At 47.7% G+C, this 21,143-nt stretch overlaps 11 non-coding genes and 3 pseudogenes across 11 annotated transcripts; 7 read left to right on the top strand and 7 right to left on the bottom strand.

The window, feature by feature from the left end:
• Positions 1-335: 335 nt before the first annotated feature.
• Positions 336-454, top strand: LOC133341063 (5S ribosomal RNA). Its single transcript, XR_009754985.1, has one exon. It is a non-coding gene; the product is annotated as a 5S ribosomal RNA (ribosomal RNA).
• Positions 455-2,098: 1,644 nt separating this feature from the next.
• On the bottom strand, positions 2,099-2,207 carry LOC133341035 (5S ribosomal RNA; annotated as a pseudogene).
• A 675-nt stretch (positions 2,208-2,882) lies between these two features.
• On the top strand, positions 2,883-3,001 carry LOC133341095 (5S ribosomal RNA). Its single transcript, XR_009755015.1, has one exon. It is a non-coding gene; the product is annotated as a 5S ribosomal RNA (ribosomal RNA).
• Positions 3,002-4,380: 1,379 nt separating this feature from the next.
• Positions 4,381-4,499, bottom strand: LOC133341016 (5S ribosomal RNA). The gene has a single exon (XR_009754960.1). It is a non-coding gene; the product is annotated as a 5S ribosomal RNA (ribosomal RNA).
• A 653-nt stretch (positions 4,500-5,152) lies between these two features.
• Positions 5,153-5,271, top strand: LOC133341062 (5S ribosomal RNA). The gene has a single exon (XR_009754984.1). It is a non-coding gene; the product is annotated as a 5S ribosomal RNA (ribosomal RNA).
• Positions 5,272-6,915: 1,644 nt separating this feature from the next.
• LOC133341033 (5S ribosomal RNA) lies at positions 6,916-7,024 on the bottom strand (annotated as a pseudogene).
• Positions 7,025-7,699: 675 nt separating this feature from the next.
• Positions 7,700-7,818, top strand: LOC133341094 (5S ribosomal RNA). The gene has a single exon (XR_009755014.1). It is a non-coding gene; the product is annotated as a 5S ribosomal RNA (ribosomal RNA).
• Positions 7,819-9,180: 1,362 nt separating this feature from the next.
• LOC133341061 (5S ribosomal RNA) lies at positions 9,181-9,299 on the bottom strand. Its single transcript, XR_009754983.1, has one exon. It is a non-coding gene; the product is annotated as a 5S ribosomal RNA (ribosomal RNA).
• A 650-nt stretch (positions 9,300-9,949) lies between these two features.
• On the top strand, positions 9,950-10,068 carry LOC133341060 (5S ribosomal RNA). The gene has a single exon (XR_009754982.1). It is a non-coding gene; the product is annotated as a 5S ribosomal RNA (ribosomal RNA).
• A 1,644-nt stretch (positions 10,069-11,712) lies between these two features.
• LOC133341032 (5S ribosomal RNA) lies at positions 11,713-11,821 on the bottom strand (annotated as a pseudogene).
• A 675-nt stretch (positions 11,822-12,496) lies between these two features.
• On the top strand, positions 12,497-12,615 carry LOC133341093 (5S ribosomal RNA). Its single transcript, XR_009755013.1, has one exon. It is a non-coding gene; the product is annotated as a 5S ribosomal RNA (ribosomal RNA).
• A 1,379-nt stretch (positions 12,616-13,994) lies between these two features.
• LOC133341098 (5S ribosomal RNA) lies at positions 13,995-14,113 on the bottom strand. Its single transcript, XR_009755017.1, has one exon. It is a non-coding gene; the product is annotated as a 5S ribosomal RNA (ribosomal RNA).
• A 651-nt stretch (positions 14,114-14,764) lies between these two features.
• Positions 14,765-14,883, top strand: LOC133341059 (5S ribosomal RNA). The gene has a single exon (XR_009754981.1). It is a non-coding gene; the product is annotated as a 5S ribosomal RNA (ribosomal RNA).
• Positions 14,884-15,760: 877 nt separating this feature from the next.
• On the bottom strand, positions 15,761-15,879 carry LOC133341096 (5S ribosomal RNA). Its single transcript, XR_009755016.1, has one exon. It is a non-coding gene; the product is annotated as a 5S ribosomal RNA (ribosomal RNA).
• Between the last annotated feature and the right edge of the window lie 5,264 nt (positions 15,880-21,143).

Raw genomic sequence — 21,143 nt, 5'->3', positions numbered from 1 at the left:
AACCCCCAGGACAGGACAGACACGGCGTGTTGTAGGGCTTCATCCATCAGTGGATGAACAAAGTCTGGACGTCATGGTTTAAATACAAACAAATATTGTATATAAATATGATTACAACTCTTCTTCTGAGATGGATGCTCGACTGGGAGGCTGCTGCAGCTGCTCCAGAGATGAGACCACTTGGCTTTGCACCGAGACGTCTTGAGTTGAACTCCACCGTGAATGCGAGGATGACTGCAGGCGGTGTCTTCACACTATGGGGAAGTTGAACAATTTATTTCAAAATGAGTACCGGTACATTAGAGATGAATTTACTGAATCTTCACTGAGCTTTCGCCTACGACCATATCACCCTGAATACGCCCGATCTCGTCCGATCTCGGAAGCTAAGCAGGGTCGAGCCTGGTTAGTACTTGGATGGGAGACCGCCTGGGAATACCAGGTGTTGTAGGCTTTTAGAGACCTTTTCCGTATTCGTGTCTCCAGGGGGCGCTATTTACTCCACGTTTCACGCGCACGAAGCCGAACTGGCGTTTCAATGTCTTTCGGGGGCACTGCCACTCGGGGTCAAACTCGTGACTTCTTGGGATTCCGAATTGGAATTCATCAGGTTTTTGTTTGCTTAGAGTTCTATCTTTATTTGCAAAACCACGATGAACATGACAGTGGCTTGGATTGACCAAGAGCTGATAAACAAATGGAACACCCTCACCCCGAGTTGGCAGTGCTCCCCACAGACTTAAATATGCAAGTTCCACTCTGTGCGTGTCGCTCACGCAGAGCGAAGCTGGCGGGTTCTCGTCTCTAGGGGGCACCGCTACCTCGCCTGGTCATTCCGTGTCGTGCATTGCAGAGTTTTGTGCTCCACTTGGACCCACAGCTCACAGAGGGGCCCTTGCACGTGAACGTCCCGCAGTTCACCAGAATTCACTCTGTTGATGAGACACTGATTGTCAAAACCAGCCCAGAGTTGTTTTTTTCTTCTTCTTGGTTCTTTCGGTAAAGTTACGTAGAATGGAAATAATAAAATAATAATAAATAAAACATTATTAAATAATTCTCACGACGTTTCGGCGACAACGCAAGCAGCCGTCCTCAGGTGAAGACCCCGACAGACCTGGTCTTCACCTGAATTATTTATTATGTTTTTTTATTTGATTATTTCCATTCTACGTGACTTTACCGAAAGAACCAAGAAGATGAATCCCTGCAGTCACGAAAGCTTTAAATCGAAAAGCCCAGAGTTTGTTCCTGTGGTCAACCATTGCTTATGAAACGATTCACTCTAAGGTAGCCTGGCTGATGGGATGTGTAAAAAATACTTTTATTTTGGAGATTTCGCGCTCAGTGGATTATCGCTGTTGCTGACATGAAAGCATTCTCCTACAATGCATTATGCCCAGATAATTTCATCATTTTACTTTTAATATAAATGAGAATGATTTATTAGTCATTATTTTGATTGATTGAAGGATGTGTGACTAAATCGCAACTTATAGTTCAACTGTTCTTATGGCAATAAAAAAACGGATCATCAAAATTAATCGTTTTTAACATATTATTCAGGTCCCATGGTGTAAATAAGTGCAAGAGGCCAATTCTCATTTCCCACTATCACCTCTTCAGTGGGCAGTGCACAACACCCGCTTGTTGCACCCCACTTCTATGTACAGAGATCCCCGCCCTCACTAACCCCCAGGGACCAGCGTGGACGCGCGGTCAAATAAGCCCCATTACCCACTCGGCATGTGGAGGCCCTCATCCAGCAGTGGATTGACAGAGGGATGTGAACGTTCAATCAGGCAGCTGTAAATAAATGTTTTAGCCGTGCGCCACAAATAAAAGTGACGTCGCAAACCCAAAAACTGACCAGCGTGGCGATATATGGTTAACAAAAACAATAACCGACGTGGTTTGAGCAGACTTTCATCCAGCAGTGGAATGACAAAGGCTGTAAAATTCAGCTGTTGTCAGCTACGAGCCGAGGCAGCGGTGCCCCCGAGAGACGAGAACCCGCCAGCCCCGCGGTGCGTGAGCGACACGCGGGGTAGACAGCGCCCCCCCTGCCGACGGAAAGAGGCAAAAGCCGAGAACTAAAAGCCTACAACACCTGGTATTCCCAGGCGGTCTCCCATCCAAGTACTAACCAGGCTCGACTCTGCTTAGCTTCCGAGATCGGGCGTATTCAGGGTGATATGGTCGTAGGCGAAAGCTTAGTGAAGATTCAGTTAATTCATCTCTAATGTACCGGTACTCATTTTGAAATAAATTGTTCAACTTCCCCATAGTGTGAAGACACCGCCTGCAGTCATCCTCGCATTCACGGTGGAGTTCAACTCAAGACGTCTCGGTGCAAAGCCAAGTGGTCTCATCTCTGGAGCAGCTGCAGCAGCCTCCCAGTCGAGCATCCATCTCAGAAGAAGAGTTGTAATCATATTTATATACAGTATTCGTGTGTATTTAAACCATGACGTACCGAATTTGTTCATCCACTGATGGATGAAGCCCTACAACACGCCGTGTCTGTCCTGTCCTGGGGGTTGATTGAGCATACTTCACCACGCTGGTGGACGGTGCGTGTTGGTGGTGAAGTGGTGGGGGTGGAGAGAGGCTGACCTCGTTCGGATATCACTCGACACCACCGATGTTAGCCGTGCCCGGGATTCTAACTCAGCTCGGCAGCTTCACTGCACCGTGACGCTGAGAGCCACGGCGCCCTAAGGGCTGTGGTCTTGACAGTGGCAGAAGTGAGCTCTGGGGTCGCGATCTGTAGCTGGTGGTGAACACGAGTTTCGTGGGAAACGCTCATTCGCTGTGAAAATAGCATCAGCAGAATCCTGATAACGTTAGAGATGAATTTACTGAATCTTCACTGAGCTCTCGCCTGCGACCATATCACCCTGAATACGCCCGATCTCGTCCGATCTCGGAAGCTAAGCAGGGTCGAGCCTGGTTAGTACTTGGATGGGAGACCGCCTGGGAATACCAGGTGTTGTAGGCTTTTTGTTCTCGGCTTTTGCCTCTTCTCGTCGGCAGGGGGAGCGCTGTCTACCCCGCGTGTCGCTCACGCACAGCGGGGCTGGCGGGTTCTCGTCTCTAGGGGGCACCGCTACCTCGGCGAGTAGCTGACAACAGCTGAATTTTACAGCCTTTGTCATTCCACTGCTGGATGAAAGCCTGTCCAAACCACGTCAGATATAGTTTTTGTTAACCGTGTATCGCCACGCTGGTCAGTTTTTGGGTTTGCGACGTCACTTTTATTGTTGGCGCACGGCTAAAATATTTATTTAGAGCTGCCTGATTGAACGTTCACAGCCCTCTGTCAATCCACTGCTGGATGAGGGCCTCCACATGCCGAGTGGGTAATGGGGCTTATTTGACCGCGCGTCCACGCTGGTCCCTGGGGGTTCGTGAGGGCGGGAATCTCTGTACATAGAAGTGGGGTGCAACAAGCGGGTGTTGTGCGCTGCCCACTGAAGAGGGGATAGTGGGAATGAGAGTTGGCTTCTTGCACTTATTTACACCATGGGACCTGATGAGAATGACACGTTAAAACTTTTAATTTTAATGACCAGTCTTTTCTATTGCCATAAGAACAGTTGAACTTTTAGTTGCGATTGAGTCACACATCCTTCAATCAATCAAAATAATGACTAATAAATTATTATCATTCATATAAAAAGTGAAATGATGAAATCATTTGGGCACAATGCATTGTAGGAGAATGATTTCATGTCAACACCAGCAATAATCCACTGAGCGCGAAATCCACAAAATAAAAGTATTTTTTACACATCCCATCAGCCAGGTGACCTGAGAGTGAATCGTTTCATTAGCAAAGGTTGACCACAGGAACAAACTCTGGGCTGGTTATGACAATCAGTGTCTCACCAACAGAGTGAGTGAACGCTGGTGAACTGCGGGACGTTCACGTGCAAGGGCCCCTCTGTTAGCTGTGGGTCCAAGTGGAGCACAAAACTCTGCAATGCACGACACGGAATGACCAGGCGAGGTAGCGGTGCCCACTAGAGACGAGAACCCGCCAGCTCCGCTGTGCGTGAGCGACACGCACAGAGTGGAACTTGCATATTTAAGTCTGTGGGGAGCACTGCCAACTCGGGGTGAGCGTGTTCCATTAGTTTAACAGCTCTTAGTCAATCCAAGCCACTGTCATGTTCATCGTGGTTATGCAATTTAACATAGAACTCTAAGCAAAAAAAAACCTGATGAATTCCAATTCTGAATCCCAAGTAGTCAAGAGTTTGACCCTGAACAGGCAGTGCCCCCTGTAGACATTGAAACGCCAGTTCGGCTTCGTGCGTGTGACACGTGGAGTAAACAGCGCCCCCTGGAGACACGAAAACGCAAAACGTTTCTAAAAGCGTGCAACACCTGGTATTCCCAGGCGGTCTCCCATCCAAGTACTAACCAGGCTCGACCCTGCTTAGCTTCCGAGATCGGACGAGATCGGGCGTATTCAGGGTGATATGGTCGTAGGCGAAAGCTTCGTGTAGATTTAGTAATTTCATCTCTAACTTTATCAGGTTTCTCTGATGCTATTTTCACAGTGAATGAGCGTTTCCCATGAAACTCGTGTTTACCGCCAGCTGCAAATCGCGAGCCCAGAGCTCACTTCTGCCACTGTCAAGACCACAGCCCTTAGGGCGCCGTGGCTCTCAGCGTCACGGTGCAGTGAAGCTGCCGAGCTGAGTTAGAATCCCGGGCACGGCTAACATCGGTGGTGTCGAGTGATATTCGAACCAGGTCAGCCTCTCTCCACCCCCACCACTTCCCCACCAACCCGCACCGTCGACCAGCGTGGTGAAGTATGCTCAATCAACCCCCAGGACAGGGATTCATCCATCAGTGGATGAACAAATTCGGTACGTCATGGTTTAAATACACACGAATACTGTATATAAATATGATCACAACTCTTCTTCTGAGATTGATGCTCGACTGGGAGGCTGCTGCAGCTGCTCCAGAGATGAGACCACTTGGCTTTGCACCGAGACGTCTTGAGTTGAACTCCACCGTGAATGCGAGGATGACTGCAGGCGGTGTCTTCACACTATGGGGAAGTTGAACAATTTATTTCAAAATGAGTACCGGTACATTAGAGATGAATTTACTGAATCTTCACTGAGCTTTCGCCTACGACCATATCACCCTGAATACGCCCGATCTCGTCCGATCTCGGAAGCTAAGCAGGGTCGAGCCTGGTTAGTACTTGGATGGGAGACCGCCTGGGAATACCAGGTGTTGTAGGCTTTTAGAGACCTTTTCCGTATTCGTGTCTCCAGGGGGCGCTATTTACTCCACGTTTCACGCGCACGAAGCCGAACTGGCGTTTCAATGTCTTTCGGGGGCACTGCCACTCGGGGTCAAACTCGTGACTTCTTGGGATTCCGAATTGGAATTCATCAGGTTTTTGTTTGCTTAGAGTTCTATCTTTATTTGCAAAACCACGATGAACATGACAGTGGCTTGGATTGACCAAGAGCTGATAAACAAATGGAACACCCTCACCCCGAGTTGGCAGTGCTCCCCACAGACTTAAATATGCAAGTTCCACTCTGTGCGTGTCGCTCACGCAGAGCGGAGCTGGCGGGTTCTCGTCTCTAGGGGGCACCGCTACCTCGCCTGGTCATTCCGTGTCGTGCATTGCAGAGTTTTGTGCTCCACTTGGACCCACAGCTCACAGAGGGGCCCTTGCACGTGAACGTCCCGCAGTTCACCAGAATTCACTCTGTTGATGAGACACTGATTGTCAAAACCAGCCCAGAGTTGTTTTTTTCTTCTTCTTGGTTCTTTCGGTAAAGTTACGTAGAATGGAAATAATAAAATAATAATAAATAAAACATTATTAAATAATTCTCACGACGTTTCGGCGACAACGCAAGCAGCCGTCCTCAGGTGAAGACCCCGACAGACCTGGTCTTCACCTGAATTATTTATTATGTTTTTTTATTTGATTATTTCCATTCTACGTGACTTTACCGAAAGAACCAAGAAGATGAATCCCTGCAGTCACGAAAGCTTTAAATCGAAAAGCCCAGAGTTTGTTCCTGTGGTCAACCATTGCTTATGAAACGATTCACTCTAAGGTAGCCTGGCTGATGGGATGTGTAAAAAATACTTTTATTTTGGAGATTTCGCGCTCAGTGGATTATCGCTGTTGCTGACATGAAAGCATTCTCCTACAATGCATTATGCCCAGATAATTTCATCATTTTACTTTTAATATAAATGAGAATGATTAATTAGTCATTATTTTGATTGATTGAAGGATGTGTGACTAAATCGCAACTTATAGTTCAACTGTTCTTATGGCAATAAAAAAACGGATCATCAAAATTAATCGTTTTTAACATATTATTCAGGTCCCATGGTGTAAATAAGTGCAAGAGGCCAATTCTCATTTCCCACTATCACCTCTTCAGTGGGCAGTGCACAACACCCGCTTGTTGCACCCCACTTCTATGTACAGAGATCCCCGCCCTCACTAACCCCCAGGGACCAGCGTGGACGCGCGGTCAAATAAGCCCCATTACCCACTCGGCATGTGGAGGCCCTCATCCAGCAGTGGATTGACAGAGGGATGTGAACGTTCAATCAGGCAGCTGTAAATAAATGTTTTAGCCGTGCGCCACAAATAAAAGTGACGTCGCAAACCCAAAAACTGACCAGCGTGGCGATATATGGTTAACAAAAACAATAACCGACGTGGTTTGAGCAGACTTTCATCCAGCAGTGGAATGACAAAGGCTGTAAAATTCAGCTGTTGTCAGCTACGAGCCGAGGCAGCGGTGCCCCCGAGAGACGAGAACCCGCCAGCCCCGCTGTGCGTGAGCGACACGCGGGGTAGACAGCGCTCCCCCTGCCGACGGAAAGAGGCAAAAGCCGAGAACTAAAAGCCTACAACACCTGGTATTCCCAGGCGGTCTCCCATCCAAGTACTAACCAGGCTCGACTCTGCTTAGCTTCCGAGATCGGGCGTATTCAGGGTGATATGGTCGTAGGCGAAAGCTTAGTGAAGATTCAGTTAATTCATCTCTAATGTACCGGTACTCATTTTGAAATAAATTGTTCAACTTCCCCATAGTGTGAAGACACCGCCTGCAGTCATCCTCGCATTCACGGTGGAGTTCAACTCAAGACGTCTCGGTGCAAAGCCAAGTGGTCTCATCTCTGGAGCAGCTGCAGCAGCCTCCCAGTCGAGCATCCATCTCAGAAGAAGAGTTGTAATCATATTTATATACAGTATTCGTGTGTATTTAAACCATGACGTACCGAATTTGTTCATCCACTGATGGATGAAGCCCTACAACACGCCGTGTCTGTCCTGTCCTGGGGGTTGATTGAGCATACTTCACCACGCTGGTGGACGGTGCGTGTTGGTGGTGAAGTGGTGGGGGTGGAGAGAGGCTGACCTCGTTCGGATATCACTCGACACCACCGATGTTAGCCGTGCCCGGGATTCTAACTCAGCTCGGCAGCTTCACTGCACCGTGACGCTGAGAGCCACGGCGCCCTAAGGGCTGTGGTCTTGACAGTGGCAGAAGTGAGCTCTGGGGTCGCGATCTCTAGCTGGTGGTGAACACGAGTTTCGTGGGAAACGCTCATTCGCTGTGAAAATAGCATCAGCAGAATCCTGATAACGTTAGAGATGAATTTACTGAATCTTCTCTGAGCTCTCGCCTGCGACCATATCACCCTGAATACGCCCGATCTCGTCCGATCTCGGAAGCTAAGCAGGGTCGAGCCTGGTTAGTACTTGGATGGGAGACCGCCTGGGAATACCAGGTGTTGTAGGCTTTTTGTTCTCGGCTTTTGCCTCTTCTCGTCGGCAGGGGGAGCGCTGTCTACCCCGCGTGTCGCTCACGCACAGCGGGGCTGGCGGGTTCTCGTCTCTAGGGGGCACCGCTACCTCGGCGAGTAGCTGACAACAGCTGAATTTTACAGCCTTTGTCATTCCACTGCTGGATGAAAGCCTGTCCAAACCACGTCAGATATAGTTTTTGTTAACCGTGTATCGCCACGCTGGTCAGTTTTTGGGTTTGCGACGTCACTTTTATTGTTGGCGCACGGCTAAAATATTTATTTAGAGCTGCCTGATTGAACGTTCACAGCCCTCTGTCAATCCACTGCTGGATGAGGGCCTCCACATGCCGAGTGGGTAATGGGGCTTATTTGACCGCGCGTCCACGCTGGTCCCTGGGGGTTCGTGAGGGCGGGAATCTCTGTACATAGAAGTGGGGTGCAACAAGCGGGTGTTGTGCGCTGCCCACTGAAGAGGGGACAGTGGGAATGAGAGTTGGCTTCTTGCACTTATTTACACCATGGGACCTGATAAAAATGACACGTTAAAACTTTTAATTTTAATGACCAGTTTTTTTAATTGGCGAAAGAACAGTTGAACTTTTAGTTGCGATTGAGTCATGCATCCTTCAATCAATCAAAATAATTACTAATAAATAATTCTCATTTATATTAAAAGTAAAATGATGAAATTATTTGTAGGAGAATGATTTCATATCAACACCAGCAATAATCCACTGAGCGCGAAATCCACAAAATAAAAGTATTTATTTACACATCCCATCAGCCAGGTGACCTGAGAATGAATCGTTTCATTAGCAAAGGTTGACCACAGGAACAAACTCTGGGCTGGTTTTGACAATCAGTGTCTCATTAACAGAGTGAATTATGGTGAACTGTGGGACGTTCAGGTGCAAGGCCCCCTCTGTTAGCTGTGGGTCCAAGTGGAGCACAAAACTCTACAATGCACGACACGAAATGACCAGGCGAGGTAGTGGTGCCCACTAGAGACGAGAACCCGCCAGCTCCTCTCTGCGTAAGCGACACGCACAGAGTGGAACTTGCATATTTAAGTCTGTGGGGAGCACTGCCAACTCGGGGTGAGCGTGTTCCATTAGTTTAACAGCTCTTAGTCAATCCAAGCCACTGTCATGTTCATCGTGGTTATGCAATTTAACATAGAACTCTAAGCAAAAAAAAACCTGATGAATTCCAATTCTGAATCCCAAGTAGTCAAGAGTTTGACCCTGAACAGGCAGTGCCCCCTGTAGACATTGAAACGCCAGTTCGGCTTCGTGCGTGTGACACGTGGAGTATACAGCGCCCCCTGGAGACACGAAAACGCAAAACGTTTCTAAAAGCCTACAACACCTGGTATTCCCAGGCGGTCTCCCATCCAAGTACTAACCAGGCTCGACCCTGCTTAGCTTCCGAGATCGGACGAGATCGGGCGTATTCAGGGTGATATGGTCGTAGGCGAAAGCTTCGTGTAGATTTAGTAATTTCATCTCTAACTTTATCAGGTTTCTCTGATGCTATTTTCACAGTGAATGAGCGTTTCCCATGAAACTCGTGTTTACCGCCAGCTGCAAATCGCGAGCCCAGAGCTCACTTCTGCCACTGTCAAGACCACAGCCCTTAGGGCGCCGTGGCTCTCAGCGTCACGGTGCAGTGAAGCTGCCGAGCTGAGTTAGAATCCCGGGCACGGCTAACATCGGTGGTGTCGAGTGATATTCGAACCAGGTCAGCCTCTCTCCACCCCCACCACTTCCCCACCAACCCGCACCGTCGACCAGCGTGGTGAAGTATGCTCAATCAACCCCCAGGACAGGGATTCATCCATCAGTGGATGAACAAATTCGGTACGTCATGGTTTAAATACACACGAATACTGTATATAAATATGATCACAACTCTTCTTCTGAGATTGATGCTCAACTGGGAGGCTGCAGCTGCTCCAGAGATGAGACCACTTGGCTTTGCACCGAGACGTCTTGAGTTGAACTCCACCGTGAATGCGAGGATGACTGCAGGCGGTGTCTTCACACTATGGGGAAGTTGAACAATTTATTTCAAAATGAGTACCGGTACATTAGAGATGAATTTACTGAATCTTCCCTGAGCTTTCGCCTACGACCATATCACCCTGAATACGCCCGATCTCGTCCGATCTCGGAAGCTAAGCAGGGTCGAGCCTGGTTAGTACTTGGATGGGAGACCGCCTGGGAATACCAGGTGTTGTAGGCTTTTAGAGACCTTTTCCGTATTCGTGTCTCCAGGGGGCGCTATTTACTCCACGTTTCACGCGCACGAAGCCGAACTGGCGTTTCAATGTCTTTCGGGGGCACTGCCACTCGGGGTCAAACTCGTGACTTCTTGGGATTCCGAATTGGAATTCATCAGGTTTTTGTTTGCTTAGAGTTCTATCTTTATTTGCAAAACCACGATGAACATGACAGTGGCTTGGATTGACCAAGAGCTGATAAACAAATGGAACACCCTCACCCCGAGTTGGCAGTGCTCCCCACAGACTTAAATATGCAAGTTCCACTCTGTGCGTGTCGCTCACGCAGAGCGGAGCTGGCGGGTTCTCGTCTCTAGGGGGCACCGCTACCTCGCCTGGTCATTCCGTGTCGTGCATTGCAGAGTTTTGTGCTCCACTTGGACCCACAGCTCACAGAGGGGCCCTTGCACGTGAACGTCCCGCAGTTCACCAGAATTCACTCTGTTGATGAGACACTGATTGTCAAAACCAGCCCAGAGTTGTTTTTTTCTTCTTCTTGGTTCTTTCGGTAAAGTTACGTAGAATGGAAATAATAAAATAATAATAAATAAAACATTATTAAATAATTCTCACGACGTTTCGGCGACAACGCAAGCAGCCGTCCTCAGGTGAAGACCCCGACAGACCTGGTCTTCACCTGAATTATTTATTATGTTTTTTTATTTGATTATTTCCATTCTACGTGACTTTACCGAAAGAACCAAGAAGATGAATCCCTGCAGTCACGAAAGCTTTAAATCGAAAAGCCCAGAGTTTGTTCCTGTGGTCAACCATTGCTTATGAAACGATTCACTCTAAGGTAGCCTGGCTGATGGGATGTGTAAAAAATACTTTTATTTTGGAGATTTCGCGCTCAGTGGATTATCGCTGTTGCTGACATGAAAGCATTCTCCTACAATGCATTATGCCCAGATAATTTCATCATTTTACTTTTAATATAAATGAGAATGATTTATTAGTCATTATTTTGATTGATTGAAGGATGTGTGACTAAATCGCAACTTATAGTTCAACTGTTCTTATGGCAATAAAAAAACGGATCATCAAAATTAATCGTTTTTAACATATTATTCAGGTCCCATGGTGTAAATAAGTGCAAGAGGCCAATTCTCATTTCCCACTATCACCTCTTCAGTGGGCAGTGCACAACACCCGCTTGTTGCACCCCACTTCTATGTACAGAGATCCCCGCCCTCACTAACCCCCAGGGACCAGCGTGGACGCGCGGTCAAATAAGCCCCATTACCCACTCGGCATGTGGAGGCCCTCATCCAGCAGTGGATTGACAGAGGGATGTGAACGTTCAATCAGGCAGCTGTAAATAAATGTTTTAGCCGTGCGCCACAAATAAAAGTGACGTCGCAAACCCAAAAACTGACCAGCGTGGCGATATATGGTTAACAAAAACAATAACCGACGTGGTTTGAGCAGACTTTCATCCAGCAGTGGAATGACAAAGGCTGTAAAATTCAGCTGTTGTCAGCTACGAGCCGAGGCAGCGGTGCCCCCGAGAGACGAGAACCCGCCAGCCCCGCGGTGCGTGAGCGACACGCGGGGTAGACAGCGCCCCCCCTGCCGACGGAAAGAGGCAAAAGCCGAGAACTAAAAGCCTACAACACCTGGTATTCCCAGGCGGTCTCCCATCCAAGTACTAACCAGGCTCGACTCTGCTTAGCTTCCGAGATCGGGCGTATTCAGGGTGATATGGTCGTAGGCGAAAGCTTAGTGAAGATTCAGTTAATTCATCTCTAATGTACCGGTACTCATTTTGAAATAAATTGTTCAACTTCCCCATAGTGTGAAGACACCGCCTGCAGTCATCCTCGCATTCACGGTGGAGTTCAACTCAAGACGTCTCGGTGCAAAGCCAAGTGGTCTCATCTCTGGAGCAGCTGCAGCAGCCTCCCAGTCGAGCATCCATCTCAGAAGAAGAGTTGTAATCATATTTATATACAGTATTCGTGTGTATTTAAACCATGACGTACCGAATTTGTTCATCCACTGATGGATGAAGCCCTACAACACGCCGTGTCTGTCCTGTCCTGGGGGTTGATTGAGCATACTTCACCACGCTGGTGGACGGTGCGTGTTGGTGGTGAAGTGGTGGGGGTGGAGAGAGGCTGACCTCGTTCGGATATCACTCGACACCACCGATGTTAGCCGTGCCCGGGATTCTAACTCAGCTCGGCAGCTTCACTGCACCGTGACGCTGAGAGCCACGGCGCCCTAAGGGCTGTGGTCTTGACAGTGGCAGAAGTGAGCTCTGGGGTCGCGATCTGTAGCTGGTGGTGAACACGAGTTTCGTGGGAAACGCTCATTCGCTGTGAAAATAGCATCAGCAGAATCCTGATAACGTTAGAGATGAATTTACTGAATCTTCACTGAGCTCTCGCCTGCGACCATATCACCCTGAATACGCCCGATCTCGTCCGATCTCGGAAGCTAAGCAGGGTCGAGCCTGGTTAGTACTTGGATGGGAGACCGCCTGGGAATACCAGGTGTTGTAGGCTTTTTGTTCTCGGCTTTTGCCTCTTCTCGTCGGCAGGGGGAGCGCTGTCTACCCCGCGTGTCGCTCACGCACAGCGGGGCTGGCGGGTTCTCGTCTCTAGGGGGCACCGCTACCTCGGCGAGTAGCTGACAACAGCTGAATTTTACAGCCTTTGTCATTCCACTGCTGGATGAAAGCCTGTCCAAACCACGTCAGATATAGTTTTTGTTAACCGTGTATCGCCACGCTGGTCAGTTTTTGGGTTTGCGACGTCACTTTTATTGTTGGCGCACGGCTAAAATATTTATTTAGAGCTGCCTGATTGAACGTTCACAGCCCTCTGTCAATCCACTGCTGGATGAGGGCCTCCACATGCCGAGTGGGTAATGGGGCTTATTTGACCGCGCGTCCACGCTGGTCCCTGGGGGTTCGTGAGGGCGGGAATCTCTGTACATAGAAGTGGGGTGCAACAAGCGGGTGTTGTGCGCTGCCCACTGAAGAGGGGATAGTGGGAATGAGAGTTGGCTTCTTGCACTTATTTACACCATGGGACCTGATGAGAATGACACGTTAAAACTTTTAATTTTAATGACCAGTCTTTTCTATTGCCATAAGAACAGTTGAACTTTTAGTTGCGATTGAGTCACACATCCTTCAATCAATCAAAATAATGACTAATAAATTATTATCATTCATATAAAAAGTGAAATGATGAAATCATTTGGGCACAATGCATTGTAGGAGAATGATTTCATGTCAACACCAGCAATAATCCACTGAGCGCGAAATCCACAAAATAAAAGTATTTTTTACACATCCCATCAGCCAGGTGACCTGAGAGTGAATCGTTTCATTAGCAAAGGTTGACCACAGGAACAAACTCTGGGCTGGTTATGACAATCAGTGTCTCACCAACAGAGTGAGTGAACGCTGGTGAACTGCGGGACGTTCACGTGCAAGGGCCCCTCTGTTAGCTGTGGGTCCAAGTGGAGCACAAAACTCTGCAATGCACGACACGGAATGACCAGGCGAGGTAGCGGTGCCCACTAGAGACGAGAACCCGCCAGCTCCGCTGTGCGTGAGCGACACGCACAGAGTGGAACTTGCATATTTAAGTCTGTGGGGAGCACTGCCAACTCGGGGTGAGCGTGTTCCATTAGTTTAACAGCTCTTAGTCAATCCAAGCCACTGTCATGTTCATCGTGGTTATGCAATTTAACATAGAACTCTAAGCAAAAAAAAACCTGATGAATTCCAATTCTGAATCCCAAGTAGTCAAGAGTTTGACCCTGAACAGGCAGTGCCCCCTGTAGACATTGAAACGCCAGTTCGGCTTCGTGCGTGTGACACGTGGAGTAAACAGCGCCCCCTGGAGACACGAAAACGCAAAACGTTTCTAAAAGCCTACAACACCTGGTATTCCCAGGCGGTCTCCCATCCAAGTACTAACCAGGCTCGACCCTGCTTTGCTTCCGAGATCGGACGAGATCGGGCGTATTCAGGGTGATATGGTCGTAGGCGAAAGCTTCGTGTAGATTTAGTAATTTCATCTCTAACTTTATCAGGTTTCTCTGATGCTATTTTCACAGTGAATGAGCGTTTCCCATGAAACTCGTGTTTACCGCCAGCTGCAAATCGCGAGCCCAGAGCTCACTTCTGCCACTGTCAAGACCACAGCCCTTAGGGCGCCGTGGCTCTCAGCGTCACGGTGCAGTGAAGCTGCCGAGCTGAGTTAGAATCCCGGGCACGGCTAACATCGGTGGTGTCGAGTGATATTCGAACCAGGTCAGCCTCTCTCCACCCCCACCACTTCCCCACCAACCCGCACCGTCGACCAGCGTGGTGAAGTATGCTCAATCAACCCCCAGGACAGGGATTCATCCATCAGTGGATGAACAAATTCGGTACGTCATGGTTTAAATACACACGAATACTGTATATAAATATGATCACAACTCTTCTTCTGAGATTGATGCTCAACTGGGAGGCTGCTGCTGCTCCAGAGATGAGACCACTTGGCTTTGCACCGAGACGTCTTGAGTTGAACTCCACCGTGAATGCGAGGATGACTGCAGGTGGTGTCTTCACACTATGGGGAAGTTGAACAATTTTATTCCGAGATGAGTACCGGTACATTAGAGATGAATTTACTGAATCTTCACTGAGCTCTCGCCTACGACCATATCACCCTGAATACGCCCGATCTCGTCCGATCTCGGAAGCTAAGCAGGGTCGAGCCTGGTTAGTACTTGGATGGGAGACCGCCTGGGAATACCAGGTGTTGTAGGCTTTTAGTTCTCGGCTTTTGCCTCTTTCCGTCGGCAGGGGGAGCGCTGTCTACCCCGCGTGTCGCTCACGCACAGCGGGGCTGGCGGGTTCTCGTCTCTAGGGGGCACCGCTACCACGGCCTGAAGAATCAGAAGGGAACTGGAAAACTTTATATTTTACCAGGTAAAGTCCACTGAGCTACATAGCTCTTTTTCAGAAGCGACATGGCCACAAACGAGAGCTCAACAAAGTGGCTGTGGAAGTTGCTGGCAGCCAAATACTCAAAAACAAGTAAACACACACTTTTAATATTTTAGTCGTGGCTTAATTATAATTATTTCCAAGTCTAGGAATTAAATATTTTAGTTTGTCCCCTTTTTGCCGTACAGCGTCAGTGTCAATTTGGATAAAAACATTGAAGGTTGCTGCCGCAAAGTGGTTGGAAGCAACTCGTTTTTTCATGTCTCGGAATAAAATCACTGAAGCTTAAGTGCGAATGTCATTTTACAACATCATTTCTACTTTAAAAAATTTCATTCTGGAATGCTGCGATGTCTGCCGGCAGAGATGCTCTTGCAAAAGAGATTCTTAACTGAAGGGCTTTACTCGATGGGAAATTAGCTTCTTTAGAATAATTGGCTGCTAGAAATGTCCACATGATAATAAGCCACTTCGTTGAGCTATCATTTGTGGCCATGTCGCTTCTGAAAAAGAGCTATGTAGTTCAGTGGACTTTACCTGGTAAAATATAAAGTTTTCCAGTTACCTTCTGATTCTTCAGGCCGTGGTAGCGGTGCCCCCTAGAGACGAGAACCCGCCAGCCCCGCTGTGCGTGAGCGACACGCGGGGTAGACAGCGCTCCCCCTGCCGACGGAAAGAGGCAAAAGCCGAGAACTAAAAGCCTACAACACCTGGTATTCCCAGGCGGTCTCCCATCCAAGTACTAACCAGGCTCGACCCTGCTTTGCTTCCGAGATCGGACGAGATCGGGCGTATTCAGGGTGATATGGTCGTAGGCGAGAGCTCAGTGAAGATTCAGTAAATTCATCTCTAATGTACCGGTACTCACCTTGGAATAAAATTGTTCAACTTCCCCATAGTGTGAAGACACCGCCTGCAGTCAAGTTCAAGTTCATTTATTAGGTATAGCCCTGTGAGCCATTCAGCTCTTGAATCGGGTGCAACCGCAACAAACAAAAAACAAAAAACATGAACAAAAAAACATCTTAAAGTGAATATGTGACTAAGTGCAAACAGAAAATCCAAGAAAAGACAGCAAAAATATTGCAGAAAAAACACCGTACACCAACGCTGTGTGCAAAAATCCCAGTGGGATGCAAGTCAAACAACAACAACAACCACAAGACAACTTAAATTAAGGCCATCAGTCTAACTCTGTACTACAACAACACAAACATGGCTAAACCAATACACTTTTCGAAATCACCAAAATAAAGCCATGAAAGCAATGAAAAAGCAATCATAGGAACTGTGACGGAATTTTCACAATAAATGGCATAAACAACATGTACTACCAAAACCCTGCAGCCATAGCTGGCTGCATGAGTCACTCCACAACAGCAGGAGCATCAATCGGAGTATTGTAAATTTTCAATGCACCTTTAAGATCAGCACACTAAATCAAAACACAGGTCATACTTTGTAGCGATCATCCAGAGCGAAACATTTTATTTTAGGTCACTGAATAGCACTGGCAGCTAGGGGTGTACAACTCCTCTAAAGCAGTTTTGAGTGAAGATCTCATAGGTAGTGACTCAAGTTTCAATTTATTTGCAACAGCATTCCAGACCCTGGGGGCATCAATAGCAAAGGCCCTTCCTCCAGTATATGTACGGCAATAGGGAATATTATGCTGGTAAATGAGTGTAGACCTTAGGTCAAATTTGTTCTTTGAAACAGAGACGAGATCCAGCAGGTAATCTGCAGATTTTTTTGCAAGTACATCATGAATAAATAAGATCTGGTGCACAAGCCGTCGAACATTCAGAGATGTTAAGTTTGACCCAATGTAGAGATCACAGTGGTGAGTCCTATATGGGCAGTTCAATGCAAATCTTAAGGCCGAGTGATACATTGAGTCAAGCTTCTTCAGTACAGTACTTGGGGCTGATTTATACACAATGTCACAGTAGTCAAGTAGAGGCAGTATGGTAGCTTTAATCAATTCCAAACGGAACATAGGGGGGGAGCAGTGCTTGTGTCGATATAGAAAACCAATTTTAATTTTTGTCTTTTTCCCAATATAATCAATGTGATCTTCAAAATTCAGTTTTGAATCCAGGATGACCCCAAGATACTTATAGATCTTGACTTGCTCTATTTGATCATTATTTAAGGTATGTAATTGGGGAAAAATAACTTCCCGCTTTAGTCCTGGTGTTGTATACTAACCCTTCTTCCAAAATTGAGATTAATAATATTTGATGATATTTTTATATATTATCTTTTTACTTGTTTTTTTAATGAATGAAACACACCAAAAGCGCAGCAAACTGCAAAACACCAGGTGTTGTTAAGTAATGAACTGGAGGAGGGCTAGGATGGCAGAATTTGCAACCTTGCTTCAAGGAAAGATAAGGCCTGATGAACGGGCACATGTCACCCGTGCAGGCGGCAGAGACAGTGGGAGTGTCAGCCAGACATAGTTAAGGCAAAAAGCCCAACCATCCTGCATGGTTTTAAAGTAACGTCAAAATTCGAAATTCAACAACAGAGTAGGCTAAAGTATCGATCCTCGCGCTCGCTCAAATTGGAGACCAGGCTGCGAGCTACATCAATGAACCATTGCCATTTGCTAATCCAATACTGAATGTTAATATTACTGAAGTCAAAACGAATTCTATGACCTCAGCACATGGGCAAATAATAGGGCAGTGTCGACTCAAAGGCAATGGAAGAAAGCAGAGGCGCCTTTGTCTAAATCACAACCACAGAAAGCCAGGAATCATCACTGATTGTGTGTTTAGGGATTCCGAGCTAGTTAGAACACGTGCACACAGGGGGGAGGTAGAAGTACGCCTTGTCCTCCTGCAGCTGAGGGAACGAAAATAAGTGGGTCAGCTCAAGGCTGTGTGCACAGGGGAGGGAGCTGATTTAAACAACCCTGCACGTCTGAACGTGAGGGGGCCTTTGACCTGAAATTAAGAATAACACTCCCAGAGCAGAAGGTTGGATGGCCACAGTGAGGAGAATAAGAGTGTTGTATATCTCTCAAGGAGGCAGACCCAGCTGAACAACAAGGCTGCGGGGGTCACCAGAAGTTCGCGTTCGCCTAGTTAAGACAAAAAGCTAAATTATTCTGTGTGCTATTAAAGTAACGTTAAAGTCGGAATTTAACAACAGGGTAGGCTAAAGTTATTGATATTCACACCCACTCCAATTAAACCAGGCCACAAGTTACGCCTACTGAACCATCACCATCATTAAGTCAATATGAAATGTTATTTCCATACTTTAATACTTTCTATACAACTCGACCCGATGCATATGACAATCAGAACCTTCCTAAGTTAAAATTGAATCGCACCCAGACAGGAGCGAATAGTCGATATAAGGTTGAAGAGGGAAGGAAATTAAGAGCACGGCGAACTGCAAACGTAAGCAAAAAGCCGGGAACGACCAGCCCAGCAACAGCGAGTCGGGCTTCGACAGGCCATAAAAGTAGAAATAATAACTCCCGGGGTCAGGGGACACAAGAAGAAGCAGGCAGACAAAAACCAGAACTGACTCCAAGGTTCAACCGCCCTCACCTACAAGGAGTGACGGAAATTAATGAGGCCTTGAGTTAACGGCGTCAGCTGGACAGCAACGACAACGGCGAGCAGAGATAGGGTGGGGCAAAGACTGCGGGGCTATGGAATGCAACTTCGTGTCAGTAAAGCCCTGACAAACAAGTTAAGTTAAAGACATCACAATACATAATATCGTACATAACATCAATGTTAACGCTATTCACCGTAAACTATATTCCGCTTATATAACCATGCAGACACCAAGGAATACGAATTCCTAGGATCAAGAAACTTACCCCTTAACCTAAGATATCGGAAATAAATTAATAGTAATAAGCATATGCATGAAAAGACAAAAGTAAAACTTATGGAAAAGCCAGGATAACGGGATGAATCACCACCAGGTCGAATATAAATACATAATAAAAAAAAACGATGTTAAACCCAGGGTCGGAGAGAAAGGGAGATCCCGGCCGTCTTTGTATCCCCGCAGCGCGGGATAGGAGTGTGTATACGCTCGGGGAAACACCTCCACTTGAGTCAAGCACCACGATGGGAAACGACAGACCTTAGGTTACATACAGAATCATAACTGTGAAATAGTAAGGGACAAATGTTAACTTAAAACTTCTTAACCATTTCTTTGTGCGCCGGGTCGGAGAGAGTGTTGCCCCTCCCTCCAGGTTGTGCAACACGAACAAAGACGCCTATGAGACGATTTGTAACGTCTGTGTTTTGGGTTCATGAAGAAGGCCAGACAAGAGATAATATTGCACCCAGACAGAGAGACGATTTCGAGGCAATTTGTAACATCTGATTGTTTGCTCGTGGGTTTTATGGAGGGAGGGTGACAACGGAATATACCGTGAGTGATGCACACAAGGACATACGGACGTACGGACACACACATGGACACACCTGCCTACGGACAGATCCTGACACAGCAAAAATCGAAAGAAGCCCCGCCTTGTGGGCGGGATCCAGGGGGATTTTTCGGCATAAAGGAAAGGATCCTGAGCATTGGAAATTAGTGCGACCAGCGGGTCGGCTCACGTGGGGAGTGCGACCAGCGGGTCGGCTCACGTGGGGGGTGCGACCAGCGGGTCAGCTCACGTGGGGAGTGCGACCAGCGGGTCGGCTCACGTGGGGAGTGCGACCAGCGGGTCGGCTCACGTGGGGGGTGCGACCAGCGGGTCGGCTCACGTGGGGGGTGCGACCAGCGGGTCGGCTCAGGAGCGAGCTCGACCGGGAGGGTCGGCTCAGGAGCGAGTGCGACCAGCGGGTCGGCTCGACTCATCTTCAGCTCGTCTGGGACTCAGCCGAGTTCGATCGGCTTACCAAAGCCGGCTCTCGGGGCTCGACTCAAGCGGCTCCCCATCTCCTCTGCAGGCGGGCAAGACCCGCTTGACAGCTCAACTCGGCCTGCGTGGGTCAACCTCTGCCGAGTCGGAGGTCTCTGCTGCCGCCGGAGTGGTGAGGGTCGCGGTTTGGCGACGAGGCTCCGTGCACACGACGACCCCACCACTGCACGCTGCGAGCGAGTTGTGGGCGCCACCTACCGACCGGGTTCCGAACTGCGACAGCGTATCAACGGGCATCCGAACCAGTTCACCACGGTGACAGGGGAGCGACTGATACGTATGACGCGCACCGCCCCCTCACCACACGACCACCAGGCGTCTGTTTGACATAAAGAATCGACTCCGAACACTGACTATTCAAGACAACTCTTACCACTCAAACACACTCGAACCCATAAGCCATCTGTGGCTGGGAAGGCATCACAACGAGACCGAGTGATGGCCATCCGTCGTTTATAAAAGTATTCGTAATTTTTATCTTTAATATTTAGTGGGCTGTACTCTTAATCGCATAAATTCCCAACAGATCCATCAATACGAACTGATTCTTGGCACCTCCTTCCGCCGAGCCACGCTCACGTGGGGAGTGGTGGCCCACCGGATCCTTATCAGGTGATCTGGTCCCCAATTAGTAAACTTGGTATAAGATAACGATCTTCGGAAAAGGAGCACCGTCGCAGGCCCTTACTCCGAGCCGTTCTGTTGTCAGATAACCTGCCGATGTATCTGTTGAGATTGATGCCTTTAAGAATAATAACTGTTTTTGATTGTGTTTTTTTTATCGCCGTATAATCTTTCAAGTATCTTTCAGTCATAATCGCCGCACGTACTCGCATCCTCTACAGAATATTCAACTGTCCCGTGACCCAAGGTGCTAACAACGTGATAAGGGTTGCGTATGATCAATAAGGAGTGCGGTACTGCGTGAACAAAATTGAGTATAATCATTCATTAACGTTAAGGTTTTCTTAGCATAGTATTTGCATATTTTAACGACTCTCTCTCTCACTAACAACCATCGCGTTATGCGGGATCCATGTGCCGTTGTCAAAGTGAAATCAGACAATCGTTGATGATACTGTATTGATGCCGTGTTGACGTTCCGGGATTGAGAGTTCGCATACTATATCATAGTTAAGGTTGAATTAGTAATAAATTGATCAATACAG

This window comes from Lethenteron reissneri, chromosome 10 (genome assembly GCF_015708825.2).
Source record: "Lethenteron reissneri isolate LAM-NWPU_2019-01 chromosome 10, ASM1570882v1, whole genome shotgun sequence".
NCBI classification, from domain to species: domain Eukaryota; kingdom Metazoa; phylum Chordata; class Hyperoartia; order Petromyzontiformes; family Petromyzontidae; genus Lethenteron; species Lethenteron reissneri.
Note: the sequence above shows the minus strand (reverse complement) of the source record. Positions and strands in the feature narration are given on the sequence as shown.